Raw genomic sequence first — 20831 nt, forward strand, 5'->3', positions numbered from 1 at the left:
ATAACTCTGGCCAACTGGGTGTAAATACCAGCACTGCTGCTAGCCCAGGCCTACCCACGGATCTGTGATTAGTACGCCGTCTCCTGGTGATGGAGGAAGTGTCCCTTACCTTTACCCCCAGCTAATTCTAATGGAGAATTCCTCCGTTCTGCATTATCATTGTTCCCTTCAAACGAATCACTGACACTTGCTCGTTCTACGCTATTAGTCACGTCTGAAGTTCAGGACTGGTTCCCATTTGTCTCTGTTGCATGGCTAGGACGCTTTACACAATGCTGGAAATGTCTTTCAGTCCCCTTTCCCAGATATCACGAGTTGGGATATGTTCAAATCAAAGGATTTTCCCTTCCTCTTGTTCTCCTGTCAGACGGAGGACCAGGTGGCATCCTTGCTACCATCCCCTGCATCCCAATTCAAAACTTACCTTGTTTCCCATGGGGAAGGTCCAAGCCTCTGTCACTGATTAATGAATTTATTGAATGAACTTTTTTTTTTTTTTTTTTTTGCGGTACGCGGGCCTCTCACTGTTGCGGCCTGTCCCGTTGTGGAGCACAGGCTCCGGACGCGCAGGCTCAGCGGCCATGGCTCACGGGCCCAGCCGCTCCGCAGCATGTGGGATCTTCCCGGACCAGGGCACGAACCCGCGTCCCCTGCATCAGCAGGCGGACCCTCAACCACTGCGCCATCAGGGAAGCCCTGAATGAACTATTAATTACTGAAAGATGAATTTGTAATTTAACATATATTGCTGAGTATGGGTGGGAGGCTGAGGATTGCTGAGTATGCCTCAGGCGAGGTCCTGGGGACATTGCAGAATAAAGTCAACCCAGTCAGCACCTGTCCTCTGGAGCTTGGTGTCCAGTGACAAAAACCACTGGGAATTAGCAAGTAATATGAGGGCAAATCACAAAGGGCCGATGGATCTGGAGTGTCTGAAAACACACCACAAGGTCGCACTGAAGCGAGAGTGCTGTACAAGTGAATGAGGGTGCAGAAGGAGGGGAAAGCATTTGGATTCAGGGGATAATGTGTCCAAAGGCCCCAAGCTGGGAGGCACAGCCTAAATAACTTGGTGGCCACACCTGGAAGGCTCAGGAAATGAGAACAACTATGCATCGAATCGTCACCTTTCAGAAAACAAATGCTCTGCTTTAACCAGAATAATTGGCTGGTGGATGAGAAACCCATGATCAAAACAAAAGCCTCAGTTGTCACTGAACTGGAAGCTGTTTTACTGACGTCAAGATATTTAAAAATATGAGTGACGGGCTCCCCTGGTGGCGCAGTGGTTGAGAGTCCGCCTGCCGATGCAGGGGACGCGGGTTCGTGCCACGGTCTGGGAAGATCCCACATGCCACGGAGCGGCTGGGCCCGTGAGCCACGGCCGCTGAGCCTGCGCATCCGGAGCCTGTGCTCCACAGCGGGAGAGGCCACAACAGTGAGAGGCCCACATACCGCAAAAAAAAAAAAAAGAGTGACGATTCTCAAACAGCCCCTCCTCCCTCCCCTGTCCTCTTCTCCCTTCCCGTCATCAGAACTTCTCACAACCCTGAGCTTTCCAGGGGGTCTTCTCAATAAAGAAGAGCCACTGAGGCCCGAAGGGTCCTGGTTTATTTTGTGAACCTTTTGCCTCCCTGTCCGGGTGGAGACAGAAATTGCAAAAATCCCGAAGAGCAAGATTTAGGGGAAAATAAGCAGAATTTTCAGTCAAGTTGGAAAACGGCTGCTGTTAGCTGAGGCTGTTTCTCTTTGATTTGTGACTGTTTCTTCATCATCATCATCACTGTAGTAGTAGCAATTAACACTTAACAGTCAGTACCTCAGTGCCAGGCATCGTGCTAGGAAAGGCACAGGTATCATCTCATTTAATCCTAGCAAAACCCCATTCAGATGGGGACTGTTAGGTTGATCAGTGTGAAACTGTCAATATTCAACCACTTCTTGACCTGCAAAAATGATCATTTCGTATGGTTGAACCAGGGCTTTGCAAAAATTGTCCATGTTTTCATAATTGGGGAATGGCTGAGCTGAGATGCGTACCCGGCTACGTGTTGTACCAAAGTGACTGTATCCTTTGGCCTGACTTGAGAGCGGGAGGGAAGGAAAGATTAAATACCATAAAGGTTCTATATTTTTCCTCCCCTGTCCTAGTTTACTGCTCTGTGTGTCTCATGGGTTGAGAGAGGAGAGAAAAGTCAGAAGATGCTGAGGTCTGAACATATTCCAACAATCCTTACCCTTTCCACTCTGCTGCCCCATTCCCACCCTGACTCCATCGAAAACTGGTTTTTCCCACAAAGGGAATCATTGGCACACACTACGTCCAAGTCCAGGGAAGTGGTGACCGCAAGCACAGCCAGACCCAGGTCCCCGAACAAAGCTGAGAAAAATCTGTCTCTGCACCTCTCCACTCTCCTTCCCACTATCTGTTCCAGGTCCACAGCCCACTGCCTAATATCCCCACCAGAGAGAGAGAGAAGGAGGAAGGAGGGACGGGGTGGAGAATATGGCTTGCTCAGTACTTCCAATAAAATCCTAGCAAAGATTCCCATCAGCCTGGACAGGTCGTGTGCCCCTGCCTGGATTAGCAGTGATCCCGGCTGTATCTTGCTGAGGGTGTGTAAAGCGTTCTTTACATGCATCATCTTAATGCTTCCTTATAACAACTCTACAGAGGTTGGGGGGGAGGATATTATTATCATCCCATTTTACAGACGGAAAAACTGAGGCACAGAAGTGCTTAGGTAAGTGGCCCAAGGTCGCCCAGCTAGTAGACTCTGGCCCCAGCATATCATGTACCTCTCTGACTCACGTCATGGACTGCACCAGTGGGGAGCTGAGGCTCAGATGCCCAGCCCTAGAGTAGGGAGCAGGGGTGCAGCATCACCTGTGTGGGTCCAGGCCCACCTCAGTCACCTGAACTGAGGGATGGGAGAAGATGATTCCCCAAAGGAAACCTGGGTGCTCTTAACCGGAGGAAGAGGGGCTGAGTGTGGGCAGGAAACCACAACTGCCCTCCAAAGTGAGACTCTAGCAAAGTTTTTGACAGAGAGGGTATTTTTCTCTCCAATCTGATGTTGGACCCCCATTTCAAAGAATAGTAGGCTATAAAAGGGCAAGGGAAGGAAGTATTCATTAAAAGGTCCCTGCGGGCTCTGAGGTCAGAAAGAACAAAGCAAATCGTAGTGAGGGAGGCTCGCAGCCTGGTCTAAACTTCAGGGGCTCTGGGGCAGGACAGAGGGTCAGCCTGAGGACCTTGGACAGGGATGGAACGTCTCTAACTCCATCTTCCTTGTTTGTCAAATGGCGATAAAATACCAGGTTTCTTGACAGGATTAGGTGTCCTAATACATGACAATTCCTTAGCCCTGTGCTTGGCGTGTGGCTCATTTTCAATAAATAGTACTGTCTGTAGGTAATGTTGTTGCTAAGGCTATTTAGATATGAGCGTCCTTGTGATCCTTCCTCTTAGGCCAAGGGTCTCATCTGCTCCTCTCAAATCTTTGGTTCCTTTTTTAGAATCACAGGTTCAAGGACTTCGTCTAGTACCTACAATCCTAGAAGTCCTGGTGGTACTTTTCCAGAACTTAAGTTGTTTTTCCTTTGTGGGGGAGAGGCAGCACGGCTGGGTCAGCAGGGCCTCCTCTGATTGGCTTCATGCGTTTCTGTCAGATGCTGGAGAAACAAGAGCCCATGTAGTCCTTTGGTCCCCAGTGATCAAATGGCAGTGTCCTCTAGCGCTCCCACTGGCCTTCTGTGGGCATCTCGTGAGATGCTTCACGATCCAAGCCCAGTGGCCTCTGGCAGCCATTCTGGGCTCAGCTTCTAGAACCCGCTTGTTCTATCTTGCCTTCTCTTGGGATCCAGCCTCTCGTCTCTCTGGCTTGACACTGTAGACTTCCCGAGTGTCCTGACGGATACAGATCAGTCAGGTGTCTTTTTGTTGCAAACAACAGAAACCCAATTGAAACGGACTTAAACAATTGAAGTAAGTGAAAAGTCAGGACACACAGCAGGATTCAGGGACGCCAACGATATTATCACATTTATGTCTCCAACGCTTGCCTTTGCTCTCTTTTCTGGTGGCTTCATTCAGGCAGACTGGTCCCATGAGGTGGTAAAGCGGCCACCAGGGAAGGTGGCTTATACCACGTGATTGCACAAAGGCTCCCAATTCGGCACCCTTCCTGCGTGCCTACCCTCAGCCGGTGACTGCCTCCACCGCTGATGTTGGGCGTGACCATGTAACCGCTTCTGGCCAAAAGCATGTGCTTGGAAGTGACAGTGTGCCAGTTTCGAGCCTCGCCCTCAAGAAGAATTGCCTGCTCTTACGCTTCTGGAATCAGCGTGAGAGTGTACCGCAGGTAGCCTGCTGGTCCTGGAGGGAAAGAAGACATTTAGAGCAGAGCTGCCCCACCGACCACAGATGTGAGGCAGAGGCAGAAGCGTGCCGGCGAATCCACAGAGCCGTCAGTGTGGCAGCAGTGCTTACTGTGCCCCTGAGCTGTGGGAGGGTCTGTGATGTAGCCTCGTGGCCATAGGTGAGGGATGCACACGCTATTCTCCCAACCACCACTCCCAGAAGAGAACTTTTCCTTCCTGATGGTTCCAACAAAAATCCCAAGATTGATTTCAATCGGCCAAACTTAGGTCTCTTCCTAGAGCTGGGGTGAAGGGGGAAAGAGAAGAATCTAGAACGAAGACATAATTGCTGAAAGTGAAGAAGCAGTGATCTCCCACAGGAAACTCACGCTGCTCTTACCAGAAGAAGGTAGAGATGCTGAGCAGGCAGAGTGACTGACTCTCAATACCCCATCCCTGAAGAGGACGTAGAAACCTGCACCCTTGGCTCCATGTTCAGCCAGGAGCCAGGCTTGTTCATGTCTACACCCATCTGTGTAGGGTGGAGCTCAACTGGAGCTAAGAACCAGTCATCAATTGGCCAGGTAGGGAGGCCCAGGACCCAGTGTTTGATGAGCCACCCAAGTTAACATGACCTTGTCCCTAACTTCCATCCCTTTCCAGGCTGGAATGGGTTAGGTGGCTTCAGCCAACTGGCAGGTTACTACTTGGCAACTTGCCCTCCTTCCCCACCAGGCCAGCTCCACTTGGAGGTGAAAAGTAGTGGCTGGAATAATTGCTGGGTCCACACCTGGACCTGATCGAGAGCCGTTCTTTCTTTCCAGCCCCAGTCCTCAGTTGCACTCTTGGGGCTTTCATCTCTGGTGCGGTTCGCGCCCTGCTGCCTCTCTGTCTTTGAGAGAGAAGTAAACTGAATTGGAAGCATCACATACAATAAATATACCCCCTGCCCTTTTTCATGGGGTCATTCAACTGCTTGCTGAACATCATTTAAAATGAAGTTGAATTAAAAACTCAAGTGGCTCTATTTTGCCTGCTTCCTCCAAATCCCACCTTCTCTCTTGACCTTTTCCCTGCTCTGCTTAGCGGCTGCTATCTTTAAGGAATGACTTTTGGCTCCAAGATATTCATGGGGAACTTTTGATGGACAGCACACTGGGAAAGGACAAATGTCTGTCTCATTCTGGCAGTATCATACCCCACAGCTGCACGACAGCCTGTGCTTTCTCCAGGGCTTCTGTCAGGGAGAAACACTTAGAGATGTAAAGAGAAGGCTACCTTTTCTCTCTTCCTCAGGGGTCACCCATCACACTCCACTCCCCACCCTCCCTTAAATGCCACATCTCCCTGTGGGGCTGGGAGAGAATGTTGGAAGAAGGCCTGGGTGAGGGAAAGCAAACACTGGTCCACGTATTCGCTCCGATTTCACCATTAGGGATGAGACAATAGCTCTTGTGAACACGAGCAGGCAGTGTTCAATGCAGCTTTCTTCCCCTCCTCAATGCAGCTTTGATCCGGCCAGGGCTACCCAGAAGGAATTTCAGTGTAACTGGGGCAGCCCAACCTGGGAACCACGTCTCATTCTGTGTCCCTCTCATGATTTGGGAGGTTATTAGGACTGAGCTTGGACCATTCCATGAACGTGGAGCGCTGCCATCCCACCAGCAGCTCCGCACACCAGGCTGATCGCATTTAGCACATAGCCTTGCTCTAGGTACAGTGGCTGGTGCCAGTTATTAAACTGTCGTCTCTCAGCCTCAAAGTCACCACTGTTTGGTGGCCGGAACTGTCCTTTCTCCCAGCCACCTGGTGCCATGCTAGGTTCTGCCACTAGGGGGTGCCAGAGGGGGGTTGTAAAACTGGAGGGCAGAGAAGGGACTTTGCTTCTAGTTGCTATGGGCTTCCTTCTGGCAGAGCCAACTGTCTCTAGCTTTTTTCAACACTCCCAGTGCCAGCCTCTTCATCATGTCTCTGCCCCGTGGTTTACAAGACTCTCCTACTTTTAAAACAATCTCTGGGTTTTTCAAACAATCCCGCCTCTCTGTGTACAATTTCACTCACAACAAAGAAGAGAAACATAAACAGCTGGTCCAGTGAGGGAGGGGTCTCTTCCTGCGTAAAGATCCAGTTTCCTCCCTCGGTGGGGGCGGTGGGGGGGTGGGGTGGATACAGCTAAGAAGATAAAAAAATGACCTTTCACCTTCGGGAACAGTAACGTAAGATTAATTTGAGGCTTTGAAACTAATGAGTTGGCTTGTCCTGGTGCAGCACCCCGTGAATAACACGGCGTTTGCAGAGCCGGCAACCCAGTGACCTTTTTCCTGGGGCTGGGGAGAAAGGAGGGATAAGAAAGAAACTCATTTTTAAAAACAAACCTCAGAGGAGAGAGATCCCCATCAAGCTAGTATTAGAGGAAGAGAAAAACCAAAAAAACAAAAAACAGGGAGAGTGTGCGAATTACGTACCTTTAATCTGCTTAGCTTTTCACTGTGGGATGGCTGAAGGGCTCACGCAGGCAAGAGTATTGTGCGGTAGTTAAATACGTAAACTTGGAGTGCATCCCTCGGGGTCTAGGCCTGATCTGTGGCAGTCTAGCTGTGTGATCTCGGACATGTTTTTCCACTGTGTTTCAGGGAGGTTTGGATTAGAGAGTGCATGGAAAGCGTGTATGTTCAGGCCAGGAATCTGGTTATTTTTGCATTTTTGATGATGATTGAGAGAGGCAGGAACAACTTGAGGGTGCTTTCTCCACGCACTGGGAAGGCTGAGTTTTCTGCTCTGCCAAAAGGAAGTGTCTGAGAGCAGAAGACCAAAGCAGAACCAGGCTGATGCGAACCATGGGGAAACTGGTTTCCGCACCACCCAGGAAAGAACCGTCTCACGGTCTAGCTGACCGACAACGGGCATGGCTGACAGAGGGGAGGCAACGAGCGCCCCATCCTTGGAAGTAATCAAGCAGGAGCTCTTTCCACTATATTAAAGGATGGGTTGGATCATTTCTAAAGATCCTTCTCCCTCTTCACATTCCGGATCTTCTGCTTGTTAAATGCGTTGCCTGGGGTCTCAGAGCCTGGGTTGCCTTATCTGTGAATCAGGCTGATGGTGCTACTGGCCTCCCTCTTACAATCTCTCTCCCTTTTTTCTTCACGCCTTCCCTTCAACGCAATGAGGATCATGAAGGTAGACACTGTGCTAGGCTCTGCGGATACCAAAAGGAAGTAGATGGTATATAGACACTGCCTTGGAAAAACTCAAGCGTATAGTGAGGGAGACAGATGAACAGAACATTATAAAGCAATTCCACAGATGCACTGAGAGAGCTACGTATTGAGTATTCTGGAAGCACAGGGGAGGGGCATCTAACTCAGCCAGGATGAGGTGGGGAAGGGGCATCAGAGAATGTTTCCTGGAGGAGATGCTGTAGGAATTGGATGCTGGGAGTGTATGCTTTGGAAGCAGAGTAAACACTATGATCAAGGCCCTGGGGTCAGAAACAGTGTGACGTACAGGGAACTGTACCAAAGGCAGTGCCGGTGGGATGCAAAACATCAGATGAGGTGATGGGAGACGAGATGAAGAGAGAGGGACTAGGTGACGGATGCCCTTGTCTTCATGCTAAGGAATGTGAACTTGGATCATGTAAATGATGAACTGTCATTGGCTGGTTTAAATCGGCGTGTTCAGGTTTCTGTTTTAGAGCGATCTCCTGGGAGCTTATGTGGAAGAGAAATTAGGAATCAACAAAGCTGGACCATCAGTTGGCCGACTTTTGAACCCTGGAAGTCATCTAAGCCAGAAGTGGCAATGCCATGAACCAGGCCTCTCATGGAGTTGCAGCAAGGATGCTATGGTGGGATGCTCAGGGAAGCTCCTAGTAAAACATGAACTGCTTCCCAAATGTACAAGATCCTTATAACTATGATCTCGCTATAAAACTTTGGTTTGGGGGGGCCATCGTATAAATTGAGTCCACCCATCACTTACCACGCAGTGGCAATAAAAGCCGTACGTGTCATCCGAACCAGTATAAATGGTACTTGTGCTTAACAGGAGCCTTTAAAAAGGTAATGAAACCACTGGCTTGAGAAATAATTTTGCAGATAGTTCTGGGATACAAAGTTTTCCATTCCAAGACTGAATATTGGTGCTGCTGGGAAGGACAGGGGAGAAAAGCACAAGATTAGATTTCACACAGACAAACTAAGAGGGCAGACCATGGTCTTTGAATGAAACTTCTGATGGATTTGGCACTGGAGGCACTGAGAGGGCACTGGAGCTGGGCCCAGATGTCTCAAATTTGCTGAACTGCTTTTGCAGACAGTTCGACCTTTACCAGGATATATTGTATCTTGCAGACGTGCCCTGGAATGCCTCATCTCAGGGAAGGCGAGAGGAGTCTCTCTTAGGCAAGTGTGGTGTCTGCTTCTCGTGCTGTTTATGGCAGAGCTGAAAACTGTCTTTGAAATTAACGATAGATGTGCATAAATCTTCTTCAGTTACCTAGCAACTAATACAAGACAGCACAGGGGTTCACAGGGCTGGGAGGAGGTGAACCTGTTTTAGGAATACCTGGGAGCATCTTGGTGATACTTGGGGATTGCTGGGAGGGAAAGAAAGAAACACGACTGATTAAATGTTTACATTTCTTTCTTTCTCTTTTATTTCTCATAAAAATAGAATCAGGGGCTTCCCTGGTGGCGCAGTGGTTGAGAGTCCGCCTGCCGATGCAGGAGAAACGGGTTCGTGCCCCGGTCCGGGAGGATACCACATGCCGCGGAGCGGCTGGGCCCGTGGGCCATGGCCGCTGGGCCTGCGCGTCCAGAGCCTGTGCTCCGCAACGGGAGAGGCCACAACAGTGAGAGACCTGCGTACAGCAAAAAAAAAAACAAAAAAACAAAACAAACAAAAAAAATAGAATCAGATAACAAAAACTTTTCCTAAATCCCTGAGGTTTCTAGCAAAGTGAGGGTTTACGCAGACTAGACAATTTGTGAGCCCTCTTCCAAAGCTAAATTTCTGTTTGTAAACTAGCTGTGTGACCTCATGTGTAAAATAATAGATCTGATTAGGGAAATTGTAAAGTTTCACTCATTTTTCCAGGATGTATGGGGTGACAGCATTTTTAGATTTCAGTTTTGTTGAATCACAGATATGTGTCCTGAGTCAAAGTGGATTTTTTAAAAGGAAGAGGTGTTGAAATAATGAAGTCATGAGGTATGTGACTTAACACACACACACATGTTCTCTGTGTGTATGTATATATATATATGTGTGTATTTTATTTATAAAAATTAGTCTATACATTAAGCCTTGGGTTACAAATTCAGTACAGGGCCTGGCAGGTGACACGGATGAGTTCTGTGCCCAAGGACCATAGTGAGCCAGACATCTGGGCAGTTGCTAGGTGGCCCCGGCTGAACACGACCATAAGAGAATAGGACCCGGCACTGCCAGATCTTCTGATTCTTCAAAAAAGGCAGAACTCCAGAATCCATGTAGCACCTCCTATTTTTAAAATATTGACAACCAATTTGAAGTTTTAAAAAGCATTGTGTGGGCTAAACAAAGCAAGTCTGCCTTAAAGCAAAAAGCTCTGAGCACATAGTTCTCTTTGTAAAAATTGTATGGTTGCTCATGAGCTACTTTATGTGCTGGGATGGAGATGAGCTCGCCCAGGCCACGGGCTAATAGCGTTCATGCAGTGCTCCTACATCCTGTGCTCGGTGATTTTCACATTTGTCTGTCATGTTCAGTGTCCGCCCGGAGGTGGGTGTTACTTATCACAGGAGTTAGGATCTTTATTTTCAATATAAGGATGCTGAGAGCCACATACATCAAGGTTATACTGAAGGTCACTTAGCTCCTGAGTCCTGTGTCTCCAAATGTCTCATTTCTCTGACTCTACAGCTGCCTGCTCTTAAGGGTTTGACTCCCCTGGAATAAAAGGGGGGTGTTTATTACTTTTACAAGGAAAAAATCATTTTAACAGAATTTCTCTTAAGAAGAGTTAGGGAGCTGTATTTGTTTGCTGGAACTGCCGTAACAAAGCACCACAAACTGGGTGGCTTAAACATCAGAAATGTGTTCTCTCATGATTCTGGAGGCTGGAAGTCTGAGATCAAGGTGTCAGCAGGATTGGTTTCTTCTGAAGTGTCTCTCCTGGCACGTGATGACTGCCTGTCTTCTCCCTGTGTCTTCCCATGATCTTCCCTCTGTGTGTCTGTGTACTAATCTCCTCTTCTTAGAAGGACACAGTCGGGCTTCCCTGGTGGCGCAGTGGTTGAGAGTCCCCCTGCCGATGCAGGGGACACGAGTTCGTGCCCCGGTCTGGGAGGATCCCACATGCCGCGGAGTGGCTGGGCCCGTGAGCTATGGCCGCTGAGCCTGCGCGTCCGGAGCCTGTGCTCCACAACGGGAGAGGCCACAGCGGTGAGAGGACACAGTCATAAAAAAAAAAAAAGGACACAGTCATATTGGATTAAAGCCCACCCATGTGACCTCATTTTATCTTTTTAAAAAAATTTTTATGTAACTTTTAAAGGTTACTTTCCATTTACAGTTATTACAAATTTTGGCTGTCTTCCCGTTGTTGTGCAGTACATCCTTGAGCCTATCTTACACCCAGTAGTTCGTACCTCCCTCCTCCACCCTTACACGGCCCCTCCCTGCCCTCCACTGGTAACTGCTATCTTGTTCTCTATATCCGTGAGTCGGCTTCTTTTATGTTCTATTCACTAGTTTGTTGTATTTTTTAGATTCCACATATAAGTGATATCATACAGCATTTATCTTTCTCTGTCTGACTTATTTCACTTAGCATAATACCCTCCATGTTGCTGCAAATGGAAAAATTTCATTTTTTTTTTTACGGCTCAGTAGTATTCCGTTGTGTGTGTGTGTGTGTGTGTGTGTGTGTGTGTGTGTGTGTGTGTGTGTGTGTGTTTATATATATATACACGTCATCTTCTTTATCCATTCATCTGTTGATGGAAGCTTAGGTTGTTTCCATGTCGTGGCTATTGTAAATAGTGCTGCTATGAGCGTTGGGGTGTGTATCTTTTTGCATTAGTGCTTTGGGAATATATAACCAGAGTAGAATTGCTGCATCATATGGTAGTTCTATTTTCAGGTTTTTTTAGAAATCTTCATACTGTTTTCCACAGTGGCTGCACCAATTTACATTCCCACCAACACTGCACAAGGGTTCCCTTTTCTCCACATCCTCAGCAGCGTTTGTTATTTGTGTTCTTTTTGATGACGGCCATTCTGACAGGGGTGAGGTGATATCTCACTGTGGTTTTGATTTGCATTTCCCTGATGAGTAGCGAAGTTGAGCCTCTTTTCATGTGCCTGTTGGCCATCTGCATTTCCTCTTTGGAAAAATGTCTATTCAGTTCTTCTGCCCATTTTTTAATCAGGTTGTTTGTTTCTTTGATGCTGAGTTGTATGACCTGTTTATATATGTTAGATACTAATCCCTTATCTGACCTCATTTTATCTTAATGACATCTTTAAAGATCCTGTCTCCCAATACAGTCACCTTCTGAGGTGCAGGGGGTTAGAGCTTCAATCTGTGGGTTTTCAAGAGCCACAGTTCAGCCCCAGACAGAAGCCACTCACTTTTTTTCCCTCTTATGTCCCTGTAGTATTATTGTTATTGGAGAAACTGAGAGAGGTTTTCTAAGTCTGGGAGCCAGAGTGTCAAACAGGGCATTGGCGAACCTGAGGGGATCTGCTTGTCTGGCCCAGCATCCCACCAGCTCCCCAGAAGGAGTGGGGTGTGTTTGCACACTTGACAGTCAACCTGTTCCCAAAGCATTGCTTCAGTGTTTTAGGATAAATAAAACGACGTTTAGCAATGTCACTCTTTCACTTGGCATCACTTCTTACATATCTGCGTGTCTTGCTTTAAAATAACATTAATGTGGACAGGTAGCATTACTTATCATATCAAAATTGGAAACAACCTCAGTGGCCAGCAGCAGGATTTAATAGGATTCTCTGTAGCCTTTGGAAACTTGGCTATAGAACAATATTTGCAGTGTGAGAAAATGCTCAGGATAGATGAAGTGGGAAAAAAGCATGTTAAAGAAATATGTACAGTTGGATTCCAACTTTTTGAAAACAATTTATTACATGTACATATATATTCATATATATGTATATGCATCTGTGTTCATTTGGAAACATATGCTCTAAGATGTTTAAAATATCTCTTGGTCATGGAATTAAGATTCCATGGAATTGAGAATATTTGAGATTTTTTTTCTTCTGTTTTTCTCAATGTTTTATGTTTTCTGCAATAAATATATATATTATTTTTGCAATTAGGAGAAAATCCTTAAAAACCCAAACCTTGATATACACACTCAGTTTACAGAAAAATCCTTCTAACTTAGCCTTTGCCATAAGCTCTCTTACAGCTTTTCACGTGGGACTGCGTTTATAAAAATTTCATTTACTTGCCATTTTCCAGATACAACTCTTAGCCATGATTACCTGGACTTCTAGAAGGATTTTTGTGCCAGGCCTGAGAATCTCTTTTCTCTTTTTTGTCCATCTGACTTTCTTTTCCCATGAAAGGGGTTTTTGGAGTGAATTCAGTGAAAGGGTGGTACCCCACAGACCTGGATAAAGGGTATGAAAATAAATACGTATGTTAGATATTAATCCCTTTTCTGACCTCATTTTATCTTAATGACATCTTTAAAGATCCTATCTCCAAATACAGTCACCTTCTGAGGTGCAGGGGGTTAGAGCTTCAACCTATGGATTTTCAGGAGTAAAATCCAAGCAGATCTAAAAAGAAGTAGGATGTAACTTCTTAGCGATTTTGTGCCTTCTAGTTCTCTGTATTTATTTGAGAGATCCTTTGGACACACTTCCTTTTTAATAGAATGTGCTTTGATTGGCTAAGTATCTCTACCATATACATTGTATATTTTTATGAAGGAGAGGTTTGTGGAGGCTGATGCTGTCATGTCAAACTTGGAAGAGGCAGTAGTGGTCACCTTGACCAACCCTTGGCATCATTGGTTCCCAGACCTCTGAATCCCCTAGAGAAACTTTATGAAGGGTTAGGGTCCCATACCATTAAAGAAAAAAAGGGGCCTGGGCCTATGGATTGTGAAAGCTCTGGTTCTTTTGATGCTTGATCAGGTTGGAGAACCCTTTTTCCACATGATTCATGAATTTCTCCCTTCAACCTCACAATAGATGGTTACATGAACACTTCTAGAGAAAGAGAATTTTCTACCTCATGAGCTATTGTATTCCACTCTTGGACAGCTATGCCTGTTATAATTCTCTTTTGCATACAACTTGGATAATTCCAACCATTTCAGAGGTTTAAAAAAAAAAAAAAATGGAGTCACTTTGCGTGTGTAACCAAATAAAAATTCCATGGTCCCACGTGGTCCAATCTCTGCATAGGGCCACATCTTCAAAAGCAAAAATAATAATAATGATAATTCAGGGCTTCACCTGCAGCTCCCAAAGAATGTTGTCAGGGGTACAATTCATTATCCGTGGTAACATTTCTCAAAATCCTTTTCCCTTTTTTTTTTTTTTTTGCAGTACGTGGGCCTCTCACTGCCGTGGCCTCTCCCATTGCGGAGCACAGGCTCCGGACGCGCAGGCTCAGCGGCCATGGCTCACGGGCCCGGCCGCTCCACGGCATGGGGGATCTTCCCGGACTGGGGCACGAACCCGTGTCCCCTGCATCGGCAGGCGGACTCTCAACCACTGTGCCACCAGGGAAGCCCTCCCTTTCCTTCTTGATTCTCTTGTACTCCTCAGTTATACCAGAATTCTCATTCACCGTCCCAGCCCTAAATCTCCCCAAGATCAGCCTGCATGCCTCTGCAGGCGCTTTTCTTTTTCCGTTCTCAGCAGCTCCGTACATAGATTGATTTTTATCCCTGTGGATGCTTTTCTCTCTCTGGTTTGTCCACTACCCAGACTTTCCACAACAAAGGCGAGCCCAGGAAATGTGTAACAAACAAAAATCTTACCTCCTTTCTTCCATTCCACCTGGGCCTATTTTTCTATACCCAATTCCATGATATTGCTTTTTGTGTTCAAGCCAGGAACTGGAGAAAGGAGAAGATAACATCAAAGATAAAATTCTCTTTATCACACGTGATGGGAGAGGGCTAAAGTTGGGCACCCACCGTGGCACATTAATAAGCCATGTGTTCATCACAGTAGTGATTTTCTTCATCTGCCATGGTAAGACCTTGGATCCCTGCATAGTTTACATAGTTCCTCCTCATTCTTCTAGCCTCCTCCCCCCAGGCATCATAGGTATTCATAAATAAATCCCACCGACTACCAACTGGTGTCTATACATTTTTTTTTTTCCCGTCCCTGGATCTAATTCCTCCTCTTTAGTATTGTCTGTAGGTAAGTTCTTCCCTGATTAGCATGTTGGGGGATATTAAACAATAATACCGTGCACCCCAATGACTTACAGTGAAGTATACGCCACGCATTTAGAATCTCAGCTGCATCAGCCAAACCTGGCTTTTGATCCCAGTTCTGTCCTTTACCTGCTGTGTGATACTGGGCAAGTCACTTCATCTCTGTGCCTCAGCTTTCTCATCTGTAAAATGGGGCCATCACGAAATCTAACGTAAAGGCTTGTGAGAATTAAATGAACCTCAGCTAACTCATGTAAAGTGCTTAGCACAGCAGAGAGCTGCTTCTACGCATGCATCACTATTTCCATTTTTCTTTCAACCATCCTTTTAGGAGGGGATGGACAGAAGAAAGGGTTATTTTGTTAGAAAGTGAAGAGGACCTGGTAAAAGACTTAGGGTAGAGGTCAGCAAACTAAGTTTGCAGGCCAAATTTGACCTACCGCCTTTTTAAAAGAAAAACATCAAAGCTTTAGTAAAACTCAGTCACATTCATTCATCTCTGACTGCTTTTGCACAACAGTTATAGAATTGAGTTGTTGTGATAGGGACTGCATGACCTGCAGAGGCCAAAATATTTGCTATCTGGCTCTTTACAGAATATGCCAACCCCAATTCAGAGTAAAAAAAACAGTCTTTTCCACATGGTCTGCCGTTGAAGACATGAATGTCATGAGGCCTTCTCTATCAGGTGAAGTGGCTGACTGTTGTCAAAGATTTCCTGTACCTAAGAGTCAACCCTCACCGACATCTTAATTTCCATGTCTTTCACGAAGAATTAACATCTACAACAATTGAGAATAAGGCAGTGTTCCTTCGAAGATTGGCTAGTTCTACTAGAAACACAAGGAATGGAGTATTGCACATGTGAGAAGGCTACCAGGACGAGGATGCCCAAGGCCTTACCCATGTCTATGATTCTGTGCTTCTTCCTGGGCTGCTTGTCACTTCCCAGTGCCCCTGCCATAAGGTGGGCCCGGTCTTGTGTTTTTACAGGTGGAATTGAGGGGAAATATGTCTGTGATTCCCACACCTGATCTGAATCCTCACTGACCCTCCATCCTCTCTCCTCTTCCTTCCTGCAGGCCAGATACAGACAATCCAGTGAAGGACCCTAAAGTTTAGAGCAAGCTGTCCAATAGAACTTTCTGGAATGATGGAAGTCTTCTATTCTGCACCAGTACGGTAGCTTCTAGTCTTACGTGGCTATCGAGAACTGGAAATGTGGCTCGTGCAACTGAGGAAATGAATTTTTGCTTTTCATTTAAATAGCACATACGACGAGTGACTTGCTGTATTGGACAGTGTACTTCTGGAAGATGGCAGATGCGGATGTTTGGAGAATCCTAGGCCTGAATGTCTGGGTGGAGCCAAGCATAGCCCCTCCCCCACCGCTGCCCCCACCCCTTCCCCTGGCCTTGGACTGTGACGTGAGCAAGAAATTAACAGCTCTTTGGATTGGCGTGTGAGAGTTACTGTTTTACCAGCTGGGCTGCCATGACTAATACAGACCCATGTCTTGGCAGCCACCTTTATGAAGAAAGGACAATTCAGTCTACTTATCCATTTTACAAGCTCAAGGAATGCCGGGGGCCTCTGCTGAGATCTAGTTTTCAACCTAGTCTGTGGCATTGATCATCCTGCTTAGAAGATAAAAGAGGTGGCTTTGTGGGCCAGAGAGTAAGTAGTTTTACTTAGCGGCTTGGCCGTACTGACCCCAGCTATAAGCTAAGTAGGAAGGTTCGGTTCTGTTCAAAACTAAGTTCCAATCGTTTTTTACAACTGCTTTAAACTGTACATGTCCTGTTCACGACAGAGAAAGGACCATCTGGTTTGATGATTTTTTGGCTTGAAGAAGAGAAAACGAAAGACAAGTGTAAGCTTTAATACTCAAGAGATCCGATTCTCTGCCGGAGAGGAAATGAACTCCATATCCAGGAGAATTCCACCAGGAAGGGGCCAAACAGACCGTGCTCTCTGGAGGATTCTCAGCAGTGCCGTGAACACCATTCTGACACTCCTTTCGGTCATTTCCAAGGTGAGACAGTGACACACCGCGGGAGTAGGACGGCTGATCTCACCTTCTGTGGTATCATGAGAGAGAGGATCTAGGAAGCTTCCCTGCAACGCCAGAAGGGCTAGGATGGCAGGAGCCATCTCATCTGCTCTATGTGCCTGCCCGTTTCTGGGAGAAGCACCTTGACACCTGTTTCACTGTAAAGAGAACCAACTTTGGAATCAAACAGACCTCTACCAAAATCTCAAGTCTGTCACTTACTAACTTGGACAAATCATGTCACCTCTGTGAACATTGTTTTCTTTCATTTAGGGATAATACTAAACTGACGTCACAGAGCTGCCGCAAGGATAAAATGAACCGGTGTCTATGGCAGCATTTAGGACAGGGCTTCATACAGAATCAGTGTCTTGGAGAACTGAGGGTTTGGAGCATAGAATTCCAGTCCTGGTGCATCAAGGAAGGCCTTCAGGGTGGTCCTGTGGATGAGGATGTGGGCTTATGTGTTAATTAAAACACTGCTTCTCAAACTCCAATGTGTACTCATACCACTTGGGGAATTTTGTTTAAATGCAGATTCTGATTTAGCAGGATAATGTAATGTAAGTGAGCTTCCAGGTAGTAATTTCAAGGCTGCTGGTTGCTGACATCACCTTTGAAGAACAAGGAATCAGAGGTGTTTACCTACCCTGTGTTTCCCTCCTCTTTCACCCACGTAGAAGAGATGTACTGTCTACTTTGAGTAGGGAGGTGGGGGGGGGGGAGTGGAGGATAAGGGCGATGCAAAGTCGGCAGACAGAAGGGGAATCTACGCAGATGAGGAAAGAAATCATGGAAAAAGAGATGGATTTGAGGTTTTAAACCCTGACTGGACTTTAAACTCACCTGGAGAGCTTTAAAACTCCATTTTCAAGTCTCACCCCAGGAATACGTATTTAATTGACTGGGATGGGGCCAGACGTGACATATTAAAGCAGATGACCCCTCAGGCTGTCCCTGTGTGCAGCCAGCGTTGAGAACTGCTGGCCTAGACAACAGAGGCAACTTTCCCAGCTGGAAAGAATCAGGAAAGTGTCTTATCAAGATAGTAGATCAGGTTTGGTGTTAGGGGGCTGCTAGTTTAAGGGGAAAAAAGCCTCATGAAAATGGCAGGTAAGAGCAAGCCAACTGGTTGATACCTTGAAAAATCTGATCCATTTGATGGGTCAAGAACACCCGATCTCTGGGTCTCTGAAATGATAACTTAGCTCTGGGCCTTTGAAGAAATGTGTTTTCTTGTGGAGAAGCCAGCGGTAAATGGGAGATGTGAAATCCATGCCACTTTTTTTCTGGAATCGGACGCTTTTTCTTTCATGGACATTGTGGATTCGATTGTCCTCTGTGTTCACAGAGGCTGATGAATGATTCTCATTGGAGCACAGGGGCCACCTTGGCTGGTAGCCTTACCCAGGCCTCAATCCAGTGGGTCTCCATCAGGGTGCCCTGAGCCCAGCACATGTGCTCCAATGCACTCTGACCCGTGAACATACTTAGTGCTGCTGTGGTTGAGTTTTGACTCTCGAAGCCCAGGTTTAGGCTGCCTTCTTGTCACCAGAAGTCAGCTCAGAGCTGGCTCTTTGCCAGCCTGGACACAAAGCTCAGCCGCCTTCCGGGATCTAAGCATGCCAGGTATCTGCGAATATTGTGGTTTTGTGGCAGATTCCTTATGTCTTGGGGTGGGAACCACATCAGACACCGTACAGCATTTCCCTTGAACAATCCCCGTTAGGTATATCTCTCCCATTGAAAGCCTGCGCACACAGCCAATAAGGAGACACTCCTCCATCACAAACCCCTAGCCCCCTCCCAATCGTTTACTCCTCTGCAGCAGAGTTGGCTCCGTCCTTTCTGCTCCACGCTTGGCTGCCTTTACCCAAGCATAGCAAACACGAGGCCCTCCAGACACCCAGACCCGCCTTCTTGAGGTATATGTTGTTACCTGGGTGTTGAGCAGTTTATTCCGAGGGGTGCAGAGCTGGGCACAGCTTCTGGAAGGAAGAAAAAAGCATAGCAGGTGCAGATCACAGCCAAAGAAACTGCCTGTGAGAAACCTTTGCCTAAATATTCCCAGGGTCAATAGATGTGCTTCGTGACTGCGTGTTGGAATCACAGGGGGAGTTCGTAAAATGCTGATGCCTGGGCCATACCCCTGGAGATTCTGATTGAACTGGCCTGGGGTGTGACCTGGGTGTTGGGATTCTTAAGAGTTCCCAAGGTCATTCCTAGCGTTCAGCCAAGTTTGAGAGATGCTGTTCCATCCAAGCTGGTGAGTGCTAAAGAGGAAGAAAAAAAGACAGCTGCGGTCCTTACCTTATTGCTCTGTCCTGATTGCTGACCCATTTAGTCTTGTCTTGAGTGTTTTAATTCCTTCAAGTGAGCCCTCCAAGAGTCTACCGTCAGAAAGTATAAGCCTACAAAGGTTGAGAACCACTGAGTAATCCTGTGTCTTGGTGAGACAGAGAGGCCATTAAATAGGAGGGTAGGGGCTGGAGTTAGAGTTTATCTCTGAGTTAGGATTGAGGAGAAATACCAGCTTCTTGTGTCAAACCAGTGTCCTCATTTGCGGGATGCTTCTCAAGCACAGACTACGGCAGCAGGGGAAATGGGTACCAGGAAGCTCCCTTCGCTCTCCTTTTTATGGTTCCTATTCATGTGACAGAAGGTGCTGCAGGAAAATGATACAGCAACGACTTGGGAGCTGGAAGGAAAAGGGCAGCCTTGAGAGGTGAGCAGTGCGGGGCAGAGAGGCTGGGGAAGAAGCAGAAACAGGTAGTCAAGGGGGAAGGAGTTCCACTCACCTTCCTCAGAACATGCTGGTCCTTCTGGCGCACCTTGGGTAAATTAAAAGGTGTTGGGACTTCCCTGGTGGCGCAGTGGTTAAGAAGCCGCCTGCCAATGCAGGGGGCACAGGTTCAAGCCCTGGTCCGGGAAGATCCCACATGCCGTGGAGCAACTAAGTCCGTGCTCCACAACTACTGAGCCTGCGCTCTAGAGCCTGCGAGCTACAACTACTGAAGCCCGTGTGCCTAGAGCCCGGGCTCCACAACAAGAGAAGCCACCGCAGTGAGAGGCCCGCGCACCGCATTGAAGAGTAGCCCCAACTCTGGCAACTAGAGAAAGCCCGCGCACAGCAACAAAGACCCAACGCGGCCAAAAATAAATTTATTTAAAAAAAAATTAAAAGGTGTCCCCTTAGATGCACCCACATCCCACCCCAGGCACGTGAGAAACCCTGAACACTGTGTGTGGATGTGTGAGTGGCAGAGACAGAGAGAGAGAGAGAGAGAGAGAGAGAGTGCTTTAATAGAAAGCGATCCCCAAAGGCAGGAACAGATCACGAAATCCTCAGACAACAAAGCGGGGCTTCATTCCTTCTGGAACCACCTCTGTTAACAGCACAAGGTGATGACAAATCCCACCACCTCAGCGAGCATCTGGTTCCTCTTCTGACCTTCCTGGGAAACTTGGGGTTCTGATGTGATATTTATGAATGTACTTTGCAAACAGTAGACTGCTACCTAAGTGCAAGGGATTATTAAAAACGTCAGCTTTCCATCTTTGTGTTTTATAAGGGTACTAGGAAAACAAGGAGCACAGCATTATAAGCCCCCACATGCATGGTTGAAAGGAGTGTCAGTAGAAGGGAAAACAAAAACATATTTTTCTGTTATTACAGAAGACACACGTCATGGGGGGAAAAACTTAGACAATTGCAAAGACATAAAACCTGAAATGCCTCCTTCCAGGCATACTGGTATTTATCTTCCAAGGGAAGTATTTGTGCATATTTAAAATCCATTATTTTTCAAATTTAAAAGCCTCTTTTACTTCAAAACAATACATGTTTCTTGTAGAAACACAATAGATAGTTAAAAAAAGAAAAGAAATCTATATTCTACCACTTAGGACCTCCTAATCTTCTAGAACTTTAAAAAGTTATGTAATTATTTTTATATTTCGTATTTTTACCTTTATTTATTATACAAGGAATACAG

Source organism: Phocoena sinus, chromosome 11 (assembly GCF_008692025.1).
Source record: "Phocoena sinus isolate mPhoSin1 chromosome 11, mPhoSin1.pri, whole genome shotgun sequence".
NCBI lineage: Eukaryota > Metazoa > Chordata > Mammalia > Artiodactyla > Phocoenidae > Phocoena > Phocoena sinus.